Source organism: Eptesicus fuscus, chromosome 3 (genome assembly GCF_027574615.1).
Source record: "Eptesicus fuscus isolate TK198812 chromosome 3, DD_ASM_mEF_20220401, whole genome shotgun sequence".
Classification (NCBI taxonomy): Eukaryota; Metazoa; Chordata; class Mammalia; order Chiroptera; family Vespertilionidae; genus Eptesicus; species Eptesicus fuscus.
Window position 1 is genome coordinate 40,085,920 of NC_072475.1, and position 11,760 is coordinate 40,097,679.

Below are 11,760 nucleotides of genomic sequence, written 5' to 3' on the forward strand. Positions count from 1 at the left end.
TTTGCCAAAAAATTTGACCAATTTTGATGAAATTTACTAAAAGACACTCTTTCTTAAGTTTAATTTGCAGTTTAATTAGAAATGGAAGCTAATCTATTTAACAGGTGGTATTCTTTCTCAAATTTGAATAAACTTGAATACATTTTAATAAAATTTGCTACAAGTGTGCATTTATTCATTTAATGTGTATAGAAGCCTGTTCTAAGACTGTAGGTATTGCAATGCTGAATCTGACATCATTCTACCTTCAATTAGAGTCATTTGGATTCATCACATCATGAAACATTGTTGGACATTACTGATTCCATAGAAACTGGTGAAGGGAGAACACTGGAGTAGGCCAGATGCTGAGAGGATAGATACAGCTGTAGGGTTTGGGGAGTCTAGGCTCCCAAAGGGAAGAGGACCTCTGGATTCAACAGTAGCAAGTAACAGACGATGGGCGAGCCAGATAAGTACAATACAAACAACAGGGATGACATAAGGAGTTAGAAGCTGTGTGACAAATTATGCAGAATAACATGCTGAAAAGGCAGCCAGTAGTTAAGTATCAGCAGGTAGCAGGTCTGGAGGCTGTGCTGGTTATCAAGAGTATGACTCAGGCATGGGGATCAAGAACACTTTTAAAGCCATAAGAACATTTCAAGTTGTTGGAAGCTGTTTTACAGGAATAAAAATCTCTGTATTTCTCTCAAACTACATGTCCATGACAGGTGGGTTGGGATCTCCACTCCCTGTGGTCCTCACTCCAGGGTCAGGCTGATAAAGCAGCCACCATCTGTTGGATATTTAGTAATATAGTAGGACATGTATAAATTCAACTTTACTAGATGATGAAAACTGTTTTCAAAGTGGTTGTACCAATTTCTATTACCAGCAGAATATGATTGCTCCACATTCTCATCAATACTTGTCAGTCTTTTAAAACTTTAGCCATTCTGGTGTGTTTGTGTAGTGATATCTCATTATAGCTTTAATTTGCATATTCCTGATTCTTAATGCAAATAAATACCTTTTCATATATGTATTGACCATTCTATTTTATAAAGTATCTGTTTAAATCTCTTGCCTATTTTTATATTTGGCCATTTTTCTTTTTCATATTAATTTCTTTATATATCTGGATACTACTCTTCTCTTGGTAAGATACAGGTGTCTTTCAATGAGAAGAAGTTCTTAGTTTTAATATAATCAATTTCTCAATTGCTTAAGAAAAGTGATTTTTATCTTCTAAGTAGTATTTCCTGTCGTAGGGTCATGAAAATACACTTCTGTATTATTTTCCAGTAACTTTGTTGTTTAGCTTGACATATTTAAATCTATAATCCACCTGGAAGTTAACTTTGAATAAACTGTTAGATAGAACACAAGTTTCCACTATTTTCCATCACGATGTATGGAAAACAATATTCTTTACCTGTCTGCAGTGCCATCTTTTCATAAATCATTCTTTACTATGCAGGAGTCTGTGCCTGAGATCTATTCTATCCCACTGCTTTGTCTATTTCTTATCAATAATATACTGTTTTAATTCATGTTGCTTTTTATTTTTAAAATATATTTTTATTGATTTTAGAGAAGAAGGGAGAGAGAGACAGAAACATCAATGATGAGAGAGAATAATTGATTGGCTGCCTCCTGCATGCCCCACACCGGGGATTGAGCCCACAAACTGGGCATGTGCCCTGCCCTGGAATCGAACCATGACCTCCTGGTTCATAGGTCAATGCTCAACCGCTGAGCCATGCTGGCCGGGCTCATATTGCTTTTTAAGTGAGTTATGACACCTGGTAAAACATGCCTTTCCATTTTGTTTTTATTCTTCAGGCATATCTTAATTACTTTGGTCAGTTCTTTTTTGCCCTTTCTATATCAATTTTAAAATAAGCTCAGTGGTGTGCTGGCCAAATGGCTCTCTAGGGGGGATAAAAGCTCTAATTTATCATGTTTGCCAATTACCATAGAGAAAATACTTCCACAATGAGTGGTTTCAAGCCACCACAAATGCCACTATAACTATTTTGATTTGATTATATTGAATCTATAGATCTGAGGAAAAAAATGACACATTTATAATAGGGAGTTGTCTATTGTGTGAATATAATATATTCCTCCATTTATTTACTAGTAGGTCTTCTTTAGTTTCTTTCTATAATTCTTTATGATTTTCTTCTTTTTCCTTTTTTTCATAGAGAGTCTACTCATCTTCTTCAGTTAAATGCATTAATTATTAGAAACTTTGTACTTTTATGATTTAAATATAATGTATTTACATATAGAATATAAAATTTAAATATGAGTAAAAATTTAACTTCTGTGGCTCGGTTGGTTAGAGCGCCATCCTGTACACCAAAAGGTTGCAGATTCAATCCTCAGTCAGGACAAGTTCTATAGGCAACCAATTGATGTCTCTCTCTCTCTCTCTCTCTCTCTCTCTCTCTCTCTCTTGCTAAAAATCAATAAAAACATATCCTTGGGTGAAGATGAAAAAAAAAGTTTATGTTTTGTGTTTTAAATGTTTGTTGCTGATATAAAGAAATGCATTTTTAAAAATGGTTATATTAATCTTGTACCCAGCAACATTCCCTAACCTATATATACATTTTAAAATTTATCTGTAATTTTTTTTTCAGTTTCTGTGTGTCTAGACATTTTTTGTGTGTGAAGGACAATTTTATTTCATCAATTTTAATCCTTATGCCTTATATTTCTTCTTCTTGCCTTGATGAATTGTATTCCAGTATAATGTTGAATAAATTAGTGGCTGTTGGCATTCTTATTTTATTTCCGATTTCAGAGTAAAAGCTTTACTGTTAAATGTGATGTTTTGATATAGGTTTTGTTTTTGTTGTTCTATTAGTTTTTTTGTTTTTTTTTGTTGTTTTTGGACATGCACTTACTAAATTATAAAAGTTTCCTCCTGGTCTCAGTTTGCTAAGGGCTTTTAATTATGGTTGCTGAATTTTATCAAAGGTCTTTCTCGATCTGCTTTTTTATGCAAATGTAATAAATTACATTAATTACCCTTTTAATATTACACCAATCTCAAATCCTAGATAAGCTAGTCAATACATTTCAGAGAGGACGGGAGAGGGGGAGAGAGAGAGATAGAAACATCAGTGATGAAAGAGAATCATTGATCGGCTGCCTCCTGCAGGCCCCACACTGGGGACCAAGCCTGCAATCCAGGCATGTCCCCTGCCTGGGAACTGAACCATGACCTCCCGGCTCAGAGGTCGAAGCCCAAACATTGAGCCACGCCAGCTGGGCAACTTTTCTTCTCTTTGAATATGTACTTTAAAACTTAAATATTCCAGTAAGTATGACTCTAGCTGTATTCCAGATATTTTGATATTTAGTAATTTTAGTATCCTTCAGTTAAAAATATTTCATAATCTTCAAAATATTCTTTTATTGAGTCATTATTTACTTAAACATATATTTTTTAATTTTGAAATCCATAGGAATATTCTAGTAAAATATTTGTTATTGATTCCTAAGTTAACAGCATTGTGACCCCAGAATATACTTTGCATAATTTTAATTCTTTGAAATTTGAAGAACCTTAGTTTGTGGCCCATAATATGGTAACTTTTTGAAATGTTCCAGGTGTGCTTAGAAAAATTGTGTATTTTAGATGTATTATTTTAGATGTATTATTCTGTGCATGTTAATTACATCAAGTTTGCTGTTTGTGCTGTTTCACTGTATGCTGATTGCTTGCTTTTATTATAAAGAGAAGTGTGTTATAATCTTACACTATGATATTGGGTTTGTTGATCTCTTTTAACTGTTAATTGCTACTTTATTTTAAAGCTATGTTATTAGATACATACAAATGTATTGTTACAAAATATCCTTACTTTTTATCTTAAATTCTACTTTTCTGATATTATGGTTATATAAACTTTCATTTGGTAAATATTTTTTCATCTTTTTACTTTCTATCTTCTTTTTATAGATTTAGGCATGTCTCTTATAAAAAGGATATAGTTTTTATACAGTCTGATAACATTTGTCTTTATATTTAAATTGAAATATTTAGTCCACCTATATTTAATGTAATTACTGATCTATATGAATTTAAATCTACCATTCTATTATGAGCTTTCTATTTGTTATGCATGCTTTGATTTTGTTCTCTTCTTTCTCACCATTTATATTGATAATTTTTTTATTATTCCATTTTCCTTCTATTTCCTCAGAAGCTATACACTCACCATTCTTTCAGTAGTTATCATAGGGATTATAACATGTTTTGACTTATCAAAATCTAATATTAATTGATTCTTTCAGACTCTATCCAGACAATGCAAGTAGACCAGACATTAGAATAATTTAATTTAATTTACCTTCATTTTCATTAGAATAGTTTAATTCCATTTATGTATAAATTCCATTATTTGCTGTATATTATATATTTGGCATATATTACATGTACATAATATAGTATGTTCCAACAAAACACTATTATGCCACTAATAATTATTTTAATTTGCTCACTTATTTAGCTATTATAGCCACTCTTCAGAAATAGGATAACTCCTCACCCCAAATTTGGTTCAGTTGTCAAGACTGATGATGGAAAAAAAGTCTTTCTGCAACATTGAGTTAATAATTTTGTGGATATTGTGGTGAAAATTAAGTACCTGTTCATTTGAACCTATGCTAAAACTATACAATAAAAAATAATCTTATTTCCATCCATTGGCTCTTCACCTTATGTAACTGATGCTGTAATCAGCCATAAAATACCACTGGAGCCCCCATGGAATCCTATTTTTGTCATGGATATATAAAAGTTACATATCTGTAGTCTAACTTTACTTTTCTCCAGGTATATACCTAGTGCTTTATTATGTTATACATACAGTTCTACAATCTTTTGCATTTTACTTTTGACTACACAATTTTTCTTAAAGACAGGAAAACAGTATATAACTTAGAATCCTAAGCCATTTGTTTATTTTGCCACCTTCACTAAAAATCTTGATGTTAGAAAATTTAGATGGAGGCTTCTGGTCAAAATAGTGACTGTAGTTAAATGTGATACTCACATCCTCCCACAACCACATCAGATTTACAACTAAATTATAGAACAACCACCATTCAGAACTGCCTGACATCTAGTTGAATGGAAGTCTTACAACTAAGGATATAAAGAAGAAGCCACATTGAGACTGGTAGGAGGGGCAAAGATGAGGAATGGACTGGTCCCACACCCTTGTATGGCAGATGAAAATCAGGAGGGATATCTTAGGTGCAGAAGTCCCCCCTAAGGAGTAAGGGGCCCCAGCCCCACCAGGCTATCCAGTGCTAGGAAGAGAAGTCCCCATAACTTCTGGTTGTAAAATCAATGGGCATTGTGGCTGAGTGAGATGGTGAGCTGTTGGAGTCCCAGGCAGTTCCGCATAAAAGGCCTGTGCATAGACTTACTCAGACTCACTCTCTCTGAGTTCCAACACTCGGGCAGCAGTCTGAAAGGCACCAGGGACATATGGTGAGGACATGAATTGTCTAGCATCAGGATGAGAGCTGAAGGGACAACTTTCTGCCAGACAGATGCATTATAAGCAAGGATCTACAATCAAGATTACACTATCCAATAAAGCTATCATTTAGAATCAAAGGAAAGATAAAGAGCTTCCCAGACAAGAAAATGCTAAAGGAGTTCATCACCACCAAACCAGTATTACATGAAATGTTAAAAGGATCTTCTTTAAGAAGAAGTAGGAAAAAAAGATAAAAAATATGAATAATAAACTGGCAATAAATAAATATCTATCAATAGTTGATCTAAAAAACAAAATAAATGAACAAGCAAAATAGAAACAGACTCATAGATGCAGAGAACATTTTCAGGGTTGCCAGATTGGGGAGAAGCAGTGATGGGTGAAAAAAGTGAAAGGATTAAGAAATACAAATTTGTAGTTATAGAATAGTCATGGGGCTGTAAAGTACAGCATAGGGAATATAGTCAATAATCTATACTAATAAAAGGGTAATATGCAAATTGGTCACGATGCCCTCACAGTAACAACCGAACAGTAGGCTGTGTGGGGCAACCAGGTTGGCGGGGGGTTAGCAAGGGACAACCAAATGACTGAGCAGCAGGCTGCATGGGGCGACCAGGCCAGCAGGAGGGACAGTGAGGGGTGACCAGGCTGGCGGGGGGAGGAGGGGCAGTGAGGGGCAACCAAGCCAGCAGAGAGGGGCAGTGAGGGATGACCAGGCTGGCAGAGGGAGGCAGTTGGGGTGACCAGGCCAGCAGGGTGGGCAGTTAGGGGCAATCAGGCTGGCAGGCAGAGGCGGTTAGAGGTGATCAGGCTGGCACGGGGGGGGCAGTTAGGGGCAATCAGGCAGGCAGGCAGGTGATCAGTTAGGAGCCAGCAGTCCCGGACATCCCCCAAGGGGTCCTGGATTGGAGAGGGTCCAGGCTGGGCTGAGGGGACCCACCACCCCCATGCACGAATTTTGTGCACCAGGCCTCTAGTATTCTAATAACTATGCATGGTGTCAGATGGGTACAAGATTTATTGGGATGATCACTTAGTAAGTTACATAATATCTAATCACTGCAGTATATTCCTGAAACTGACATATTACTTTATGCCAAATGTAATTAAAATTATTTTTATATTTCAGTGCTGGGGGTAAAGGGAGCCAAATATTTGGTGACAGAAGATGATTTGACTTTGGGTGGCAGACACACAATACAATATATAGTTCATATATAATAGAAATATACCTATATGACCCTATTAACCAATGTCATTCCAATAAATTTAATGGACAAATAAAGTTAAATATTTTTTAAATTAAAAAAAGGAATTAAAATATTTTGGCTCCAACACACCACCACTTTCTGCCATAAGTTAATCAGTAAAGTCACACAAACAGTGCAGAAGACATTGTAAAGAAAAAAAAAAGAGAAAAATTCCTCCCATCACAACATTACATATCATGCCATTCTTTATTCTTATGCCTTTTGTCATTCAGAGCTAATTTTATTTTTTGCATGTTATTTTTTACTTCATCACTACTTCACAGTTTCCTTTAGGAAATTTCTCTTACTAAAAAGCAATACTAATATGACTAGTGCTAGTGATTTACTTGTATAAAGAAAAAAAAAAAGATATTTAAATTTAAAAAATTAGACATAAGAATGAGTACTTTCTATTTTTATGCCTATAAAAGTACCTAGCAGGCCCTTTCAATACTTCTACATTTATCTCCAAATCTTTTTTTATATTAAATCTGCTTTTCCTTAACTACCATTAAAGAGAAATAAAACCTATAGCGTTCTTAAAAAATAAAAAGAAAATTTAGGTGAAGAGAACTATTGCTTTATTATTATTATTTATTATTATTATTATTAATTTATTTATTTTTATTTTATTATTATTTTTAAATTTTTTTATTGATTAAGGTATCACATATTTGTCCTCATCCCCCCATTCCCATCCCAAACCCCTCCCCACGCATGCTCCCACCCCCCTGTTGTCCGTGACCACTGATTAGGCTCATATGCATGCACACAAGTCCTTTGGTTGATCTCTCCCCCTTATCCCCACACTCCCCTACCTTCCCTCTGAGGTCCGACAGTCTGATCTATGCTTCCTTGTCTCCGGGTCTGTTCTTCTTCATCAGTCTATGTTGTTCATCATTTCCCCTAGATGAGTGAGATCATGTGCTACTAGAAATACACTTATAAGAACCGAAAATGAGACAAGCAATAATGGTTATGCTGAGAGGCAAATGAATCAGTCTGTAGTGAGTTTCTTTCTGGGCCAACAGTTCTTTTGAGTCCCAATTTCAATGTCAAACAGTTCCTTATGTGTACATGTCAGCAATGATATTTCAGTTCTGGATGGTGGACAAATGGTGGTAATGCAGGTCCGACCCTCTCTGGTTTGGTCCTGGGCAACCTGCAGTGATGCACAGCTGCTGACTGCTAGTATGGCAAGGCATCATCAGCGTCTTCCATCTCTGGACTGTTTCTCTTCTTTCTTCATGGCTGGAGCACTCCTGTCAATTCCTCTCTGTTGCAGGAATCCACATGGTCTCGGAGCTGTTTTCTGAAAATATACAAACATATTCTCTACCAAAAGTTAATAAAGGAATCTTTTCTATAAATTTGACTTGCGATCCTTTTTCATTTTTTGCCCAAATGATTTTCCTTTGGCTTGTTTTGACACCATGCATGTTTTACATGGGTGTCTTGCTGTTAGCATTACAAATGAAAGTTAATTTTCTAAAGTAAAAATTTTCTAGATGTAATTTACTTACAGGATATTTTTCCTTACATGACATTCTTCTACTATCCCCCCTTTTTTGATTTAAATATTAGGAGGCTTTTGAAAATTTTATAATGTAGTCTTGATAGCTTTTAAATTTTAATTTTTTGCACTAAAATATGACTGCTTTAGGTTCATTACTTGTTACACAATTTTACCATGAGATGAACTACCAATAAAAATTTTAGTTAACACTTTAGGAACAGCTTTTTGTCCAGCACAATTAATTTTTCTAGAATATTTGCTTATTTCAATTAGCCAATTTCAATTAGCCTGAAAACTTGACTACTATTTTACTGTCAAATTTAATACTCTAACAACCATCTTATTTTACCTTGTAAATATTAGTGGAAAGGATTATTTGCCTTCTTGAGTAGGCCCTGAGCATTCCTGGTGCTAGGCTGGATTTAGATATCAAAAACCCACTTCCCCACACCATGGGTACAAGACAACTCAAACAAGTCTTGTTGAAGTGAGAGGGCAGCTGCTGTCGGCCAAGTCTCTGTCTGTTACCTGGAGAACTATTCTTTAATCTTGAATTAGAGAGCTCTATAGGGTTCATACTCAAATTCTATGTTAAACTCAGCATTAAAAAGAGGAATCAGTAAGAAAAGTACCAAAGGGATCCAAGCCATTTGAAAAACAAGGATAAGAATTTTCTGGTCCTGAGTTATATTTTTTGTTTTGATGCAACCAAGTTGTTTTTCTTGTGACTTTGTTCACAATCAACTTTTGAAACAGTTGCATCAAAGCCTTGTCCATCCCAGAAGCTTATGAATAATTTTAATATTTAATATTTAATATTCTGTGATACATAGAAGTTGTATCATAGGAAATAACAAAACAAAACAATGACAGATGACCAAAAAAGCGCAGAGTTGATGATTTGAAAAGATGAATAAAACAGATCTGCCTCTAGGAGTATTGGTCAAGAAAAAAGAAAATGGGAAGATAATAAATAAAATATTAGAATTGAAAAGAAGACTAACTATATGAAGAAGAGCTATATCTGGATCTGATGTCAAGGTGATAAAAAAAGAAAAACACACCCTGAAATTAGAATCTGATGCTGTGATGGTACATCATTTAAGCTGTTTTTCTTGAGGATGGGGGTATATTATTATGAAGAGTGAGAAATGTCCAAGAGAGCAAACGGTGGCCAATTTTATTATTGTTTCTCAATATTCACTATCGTTTCCTGTAGGGGACTATACATCCCTGTTGTTTGCCATGTATCTTGTAGTGTCCCTCCCTGTGATATAGCCTCCTCACTGGTAACAGGTTTGTCCAGTAAAGTGTGATTCGCCCGATCTGTGCCACTTTCCAGTAGAAATTTTAAGAGCCGTCACATGGTTTTACTACTGCTCCTTTTCCTTTGCCATGAGACTGAGATAGGAGCTACTTACTCCCTTTAGCCTGAGCCCTGGAATGAGGAGGACATGGAACAGAGCCAAAGCTGTCTCACAGCCATTTTTTATTGATTTCAGGGAAGAAGGGAGAGGGAGAGAGGTAGAAACATCCATGATGAGAGAGAATCATTCATCAGCTGCCTCCCACACACCTCCTACTGGGGACCAGCCCTCAACCTGGGTATGTATCCAACTGTGACCTCCTGGTTCATAGGTCGACGCTCAACCACCAAACCACGCTTGTGGGCTTAACATTTCTTTGTCGAAGTTACTACTCAGTGCTAGTATAACTTAGAAAAGCAGACAAATATAGGATTTACACCAGTGAGAAAAACTGAAAGGAAAAACAAGAGAATTTTAAACACAAACGTTGAAATAATATTATCCTTAGTGGAGAGGCAGGAGAATACAGGGAGAATCACATGGGTATTTAGGTGGTGAGTGTGTGGGTGTTCATTTTATCATTCTTTTAGTTTGCGATTATGATTGATAAATTAATAGATAGGGCAAGCATATTACATAGTACATAGATATGTGTGTGCACATGTGCACATATATATACATATATATATATATAGTCTATAAACATTACTTTTATATGTATATGTAAATTCATATATATATATATATATATATATATATATATATATATATTCTAGTGTTCATATTAAACATTTCCTAATTATAAAATGGGAAAAGTATATTATACCTATGAAACAGGGCGGCTACAACTCCTAAAATGTGGGTATGTGGGGAATCCTCAATTCAATCATTCAAAAATGTATTTCTGGAGTAACTACTATGTGGCAAGAACTGCCCTAAGCAGAATAAATGCAAGAAAGAAATTATCTATGGAGTTTCCTCAAAAAACTGAAAATGGAACTCCCATTTGACCCAGTGATCCCACGTCTAGGAATATATCCCAAGAAACTAGAAACACCAATCAGAAAGGATATATGTACCCCTATGTTCATAGCAGCACAATTCACCATTGCTAAGATTTGGAAACAGCCTAAGTGCCCATCAGCAGATGAGTGGATTAAAAAATTGTGGTACATCTACACAATGGAATACTATGCTGTTGTAAAAAAGAAGGAACTCCTACCATTTGCAACAGCATGGATGGACCTGGAGAGCATTATGCTGAGCGAAATAAGTCAGTTGGAGTAAGATAAATAATATCACATGATCTCACTCATTTGTGGAATATAATGAACAACATAAACTGATGAACAAAAACAGATCCAGAGACAGAGACGCATTGATCAGACCATCAAACATCAGAGGGAAGGCAGGGGCGGGTGGGGGTAATGGGAAGAGATCAACCAAAGGACTTGTATGCATGCATATAAGCCTAACCAATGGACACAGACAACAGGGGGGTGAGGGCATGAGTTGGGGGGTTGAGGGGGTAATGGGGAGATAAGGACACATGTAATACCTTAATCAATAAAGAAATTAAAAAAACACACACATAAAAAGAAAAATAAATAAATACTTAAAAAAAAGAAAGAAATTATCCCTTGCTCTGCCAGGAGGTGAGTGTTGGAGGGAATAAGGAGACAGTAAACAAATACTTAAACACAAATAATTAACCATTATTATAGTAAGGGAGTCATTGGTGACCAACAATTCTGGTAAATATTTTATAGATTTTAAAAAATTAACTGCTATGGCATTAATACCAGCTTCTCAGAATGGACACCAGTGGTGAACAGTTCCAGTGCCTCTCAGCTAAATAGCATCACTAAATATAGTATATATTCATAGTACATATATTTATATTCATAATATATACATGAATAAATATAGCCTCTCACTCAAAGTTTGGATATTTCTCATTTATTATTAAAATTGGCAAAATAAAAGCAAAACTCTTAAGATGCACACTTGTCTAAAGGCCATACCCGTGATATTAAAAACAATTGAACTATAATTCCATTTTTGAGGGTCAGGTGACATGTCATTCTATTTAAACACACCTGGTTTTCCACACCTGTAGGACAAATGAGGAGCAGTAGAAATAATCATCAAATCCTGGATTATTAGATGAC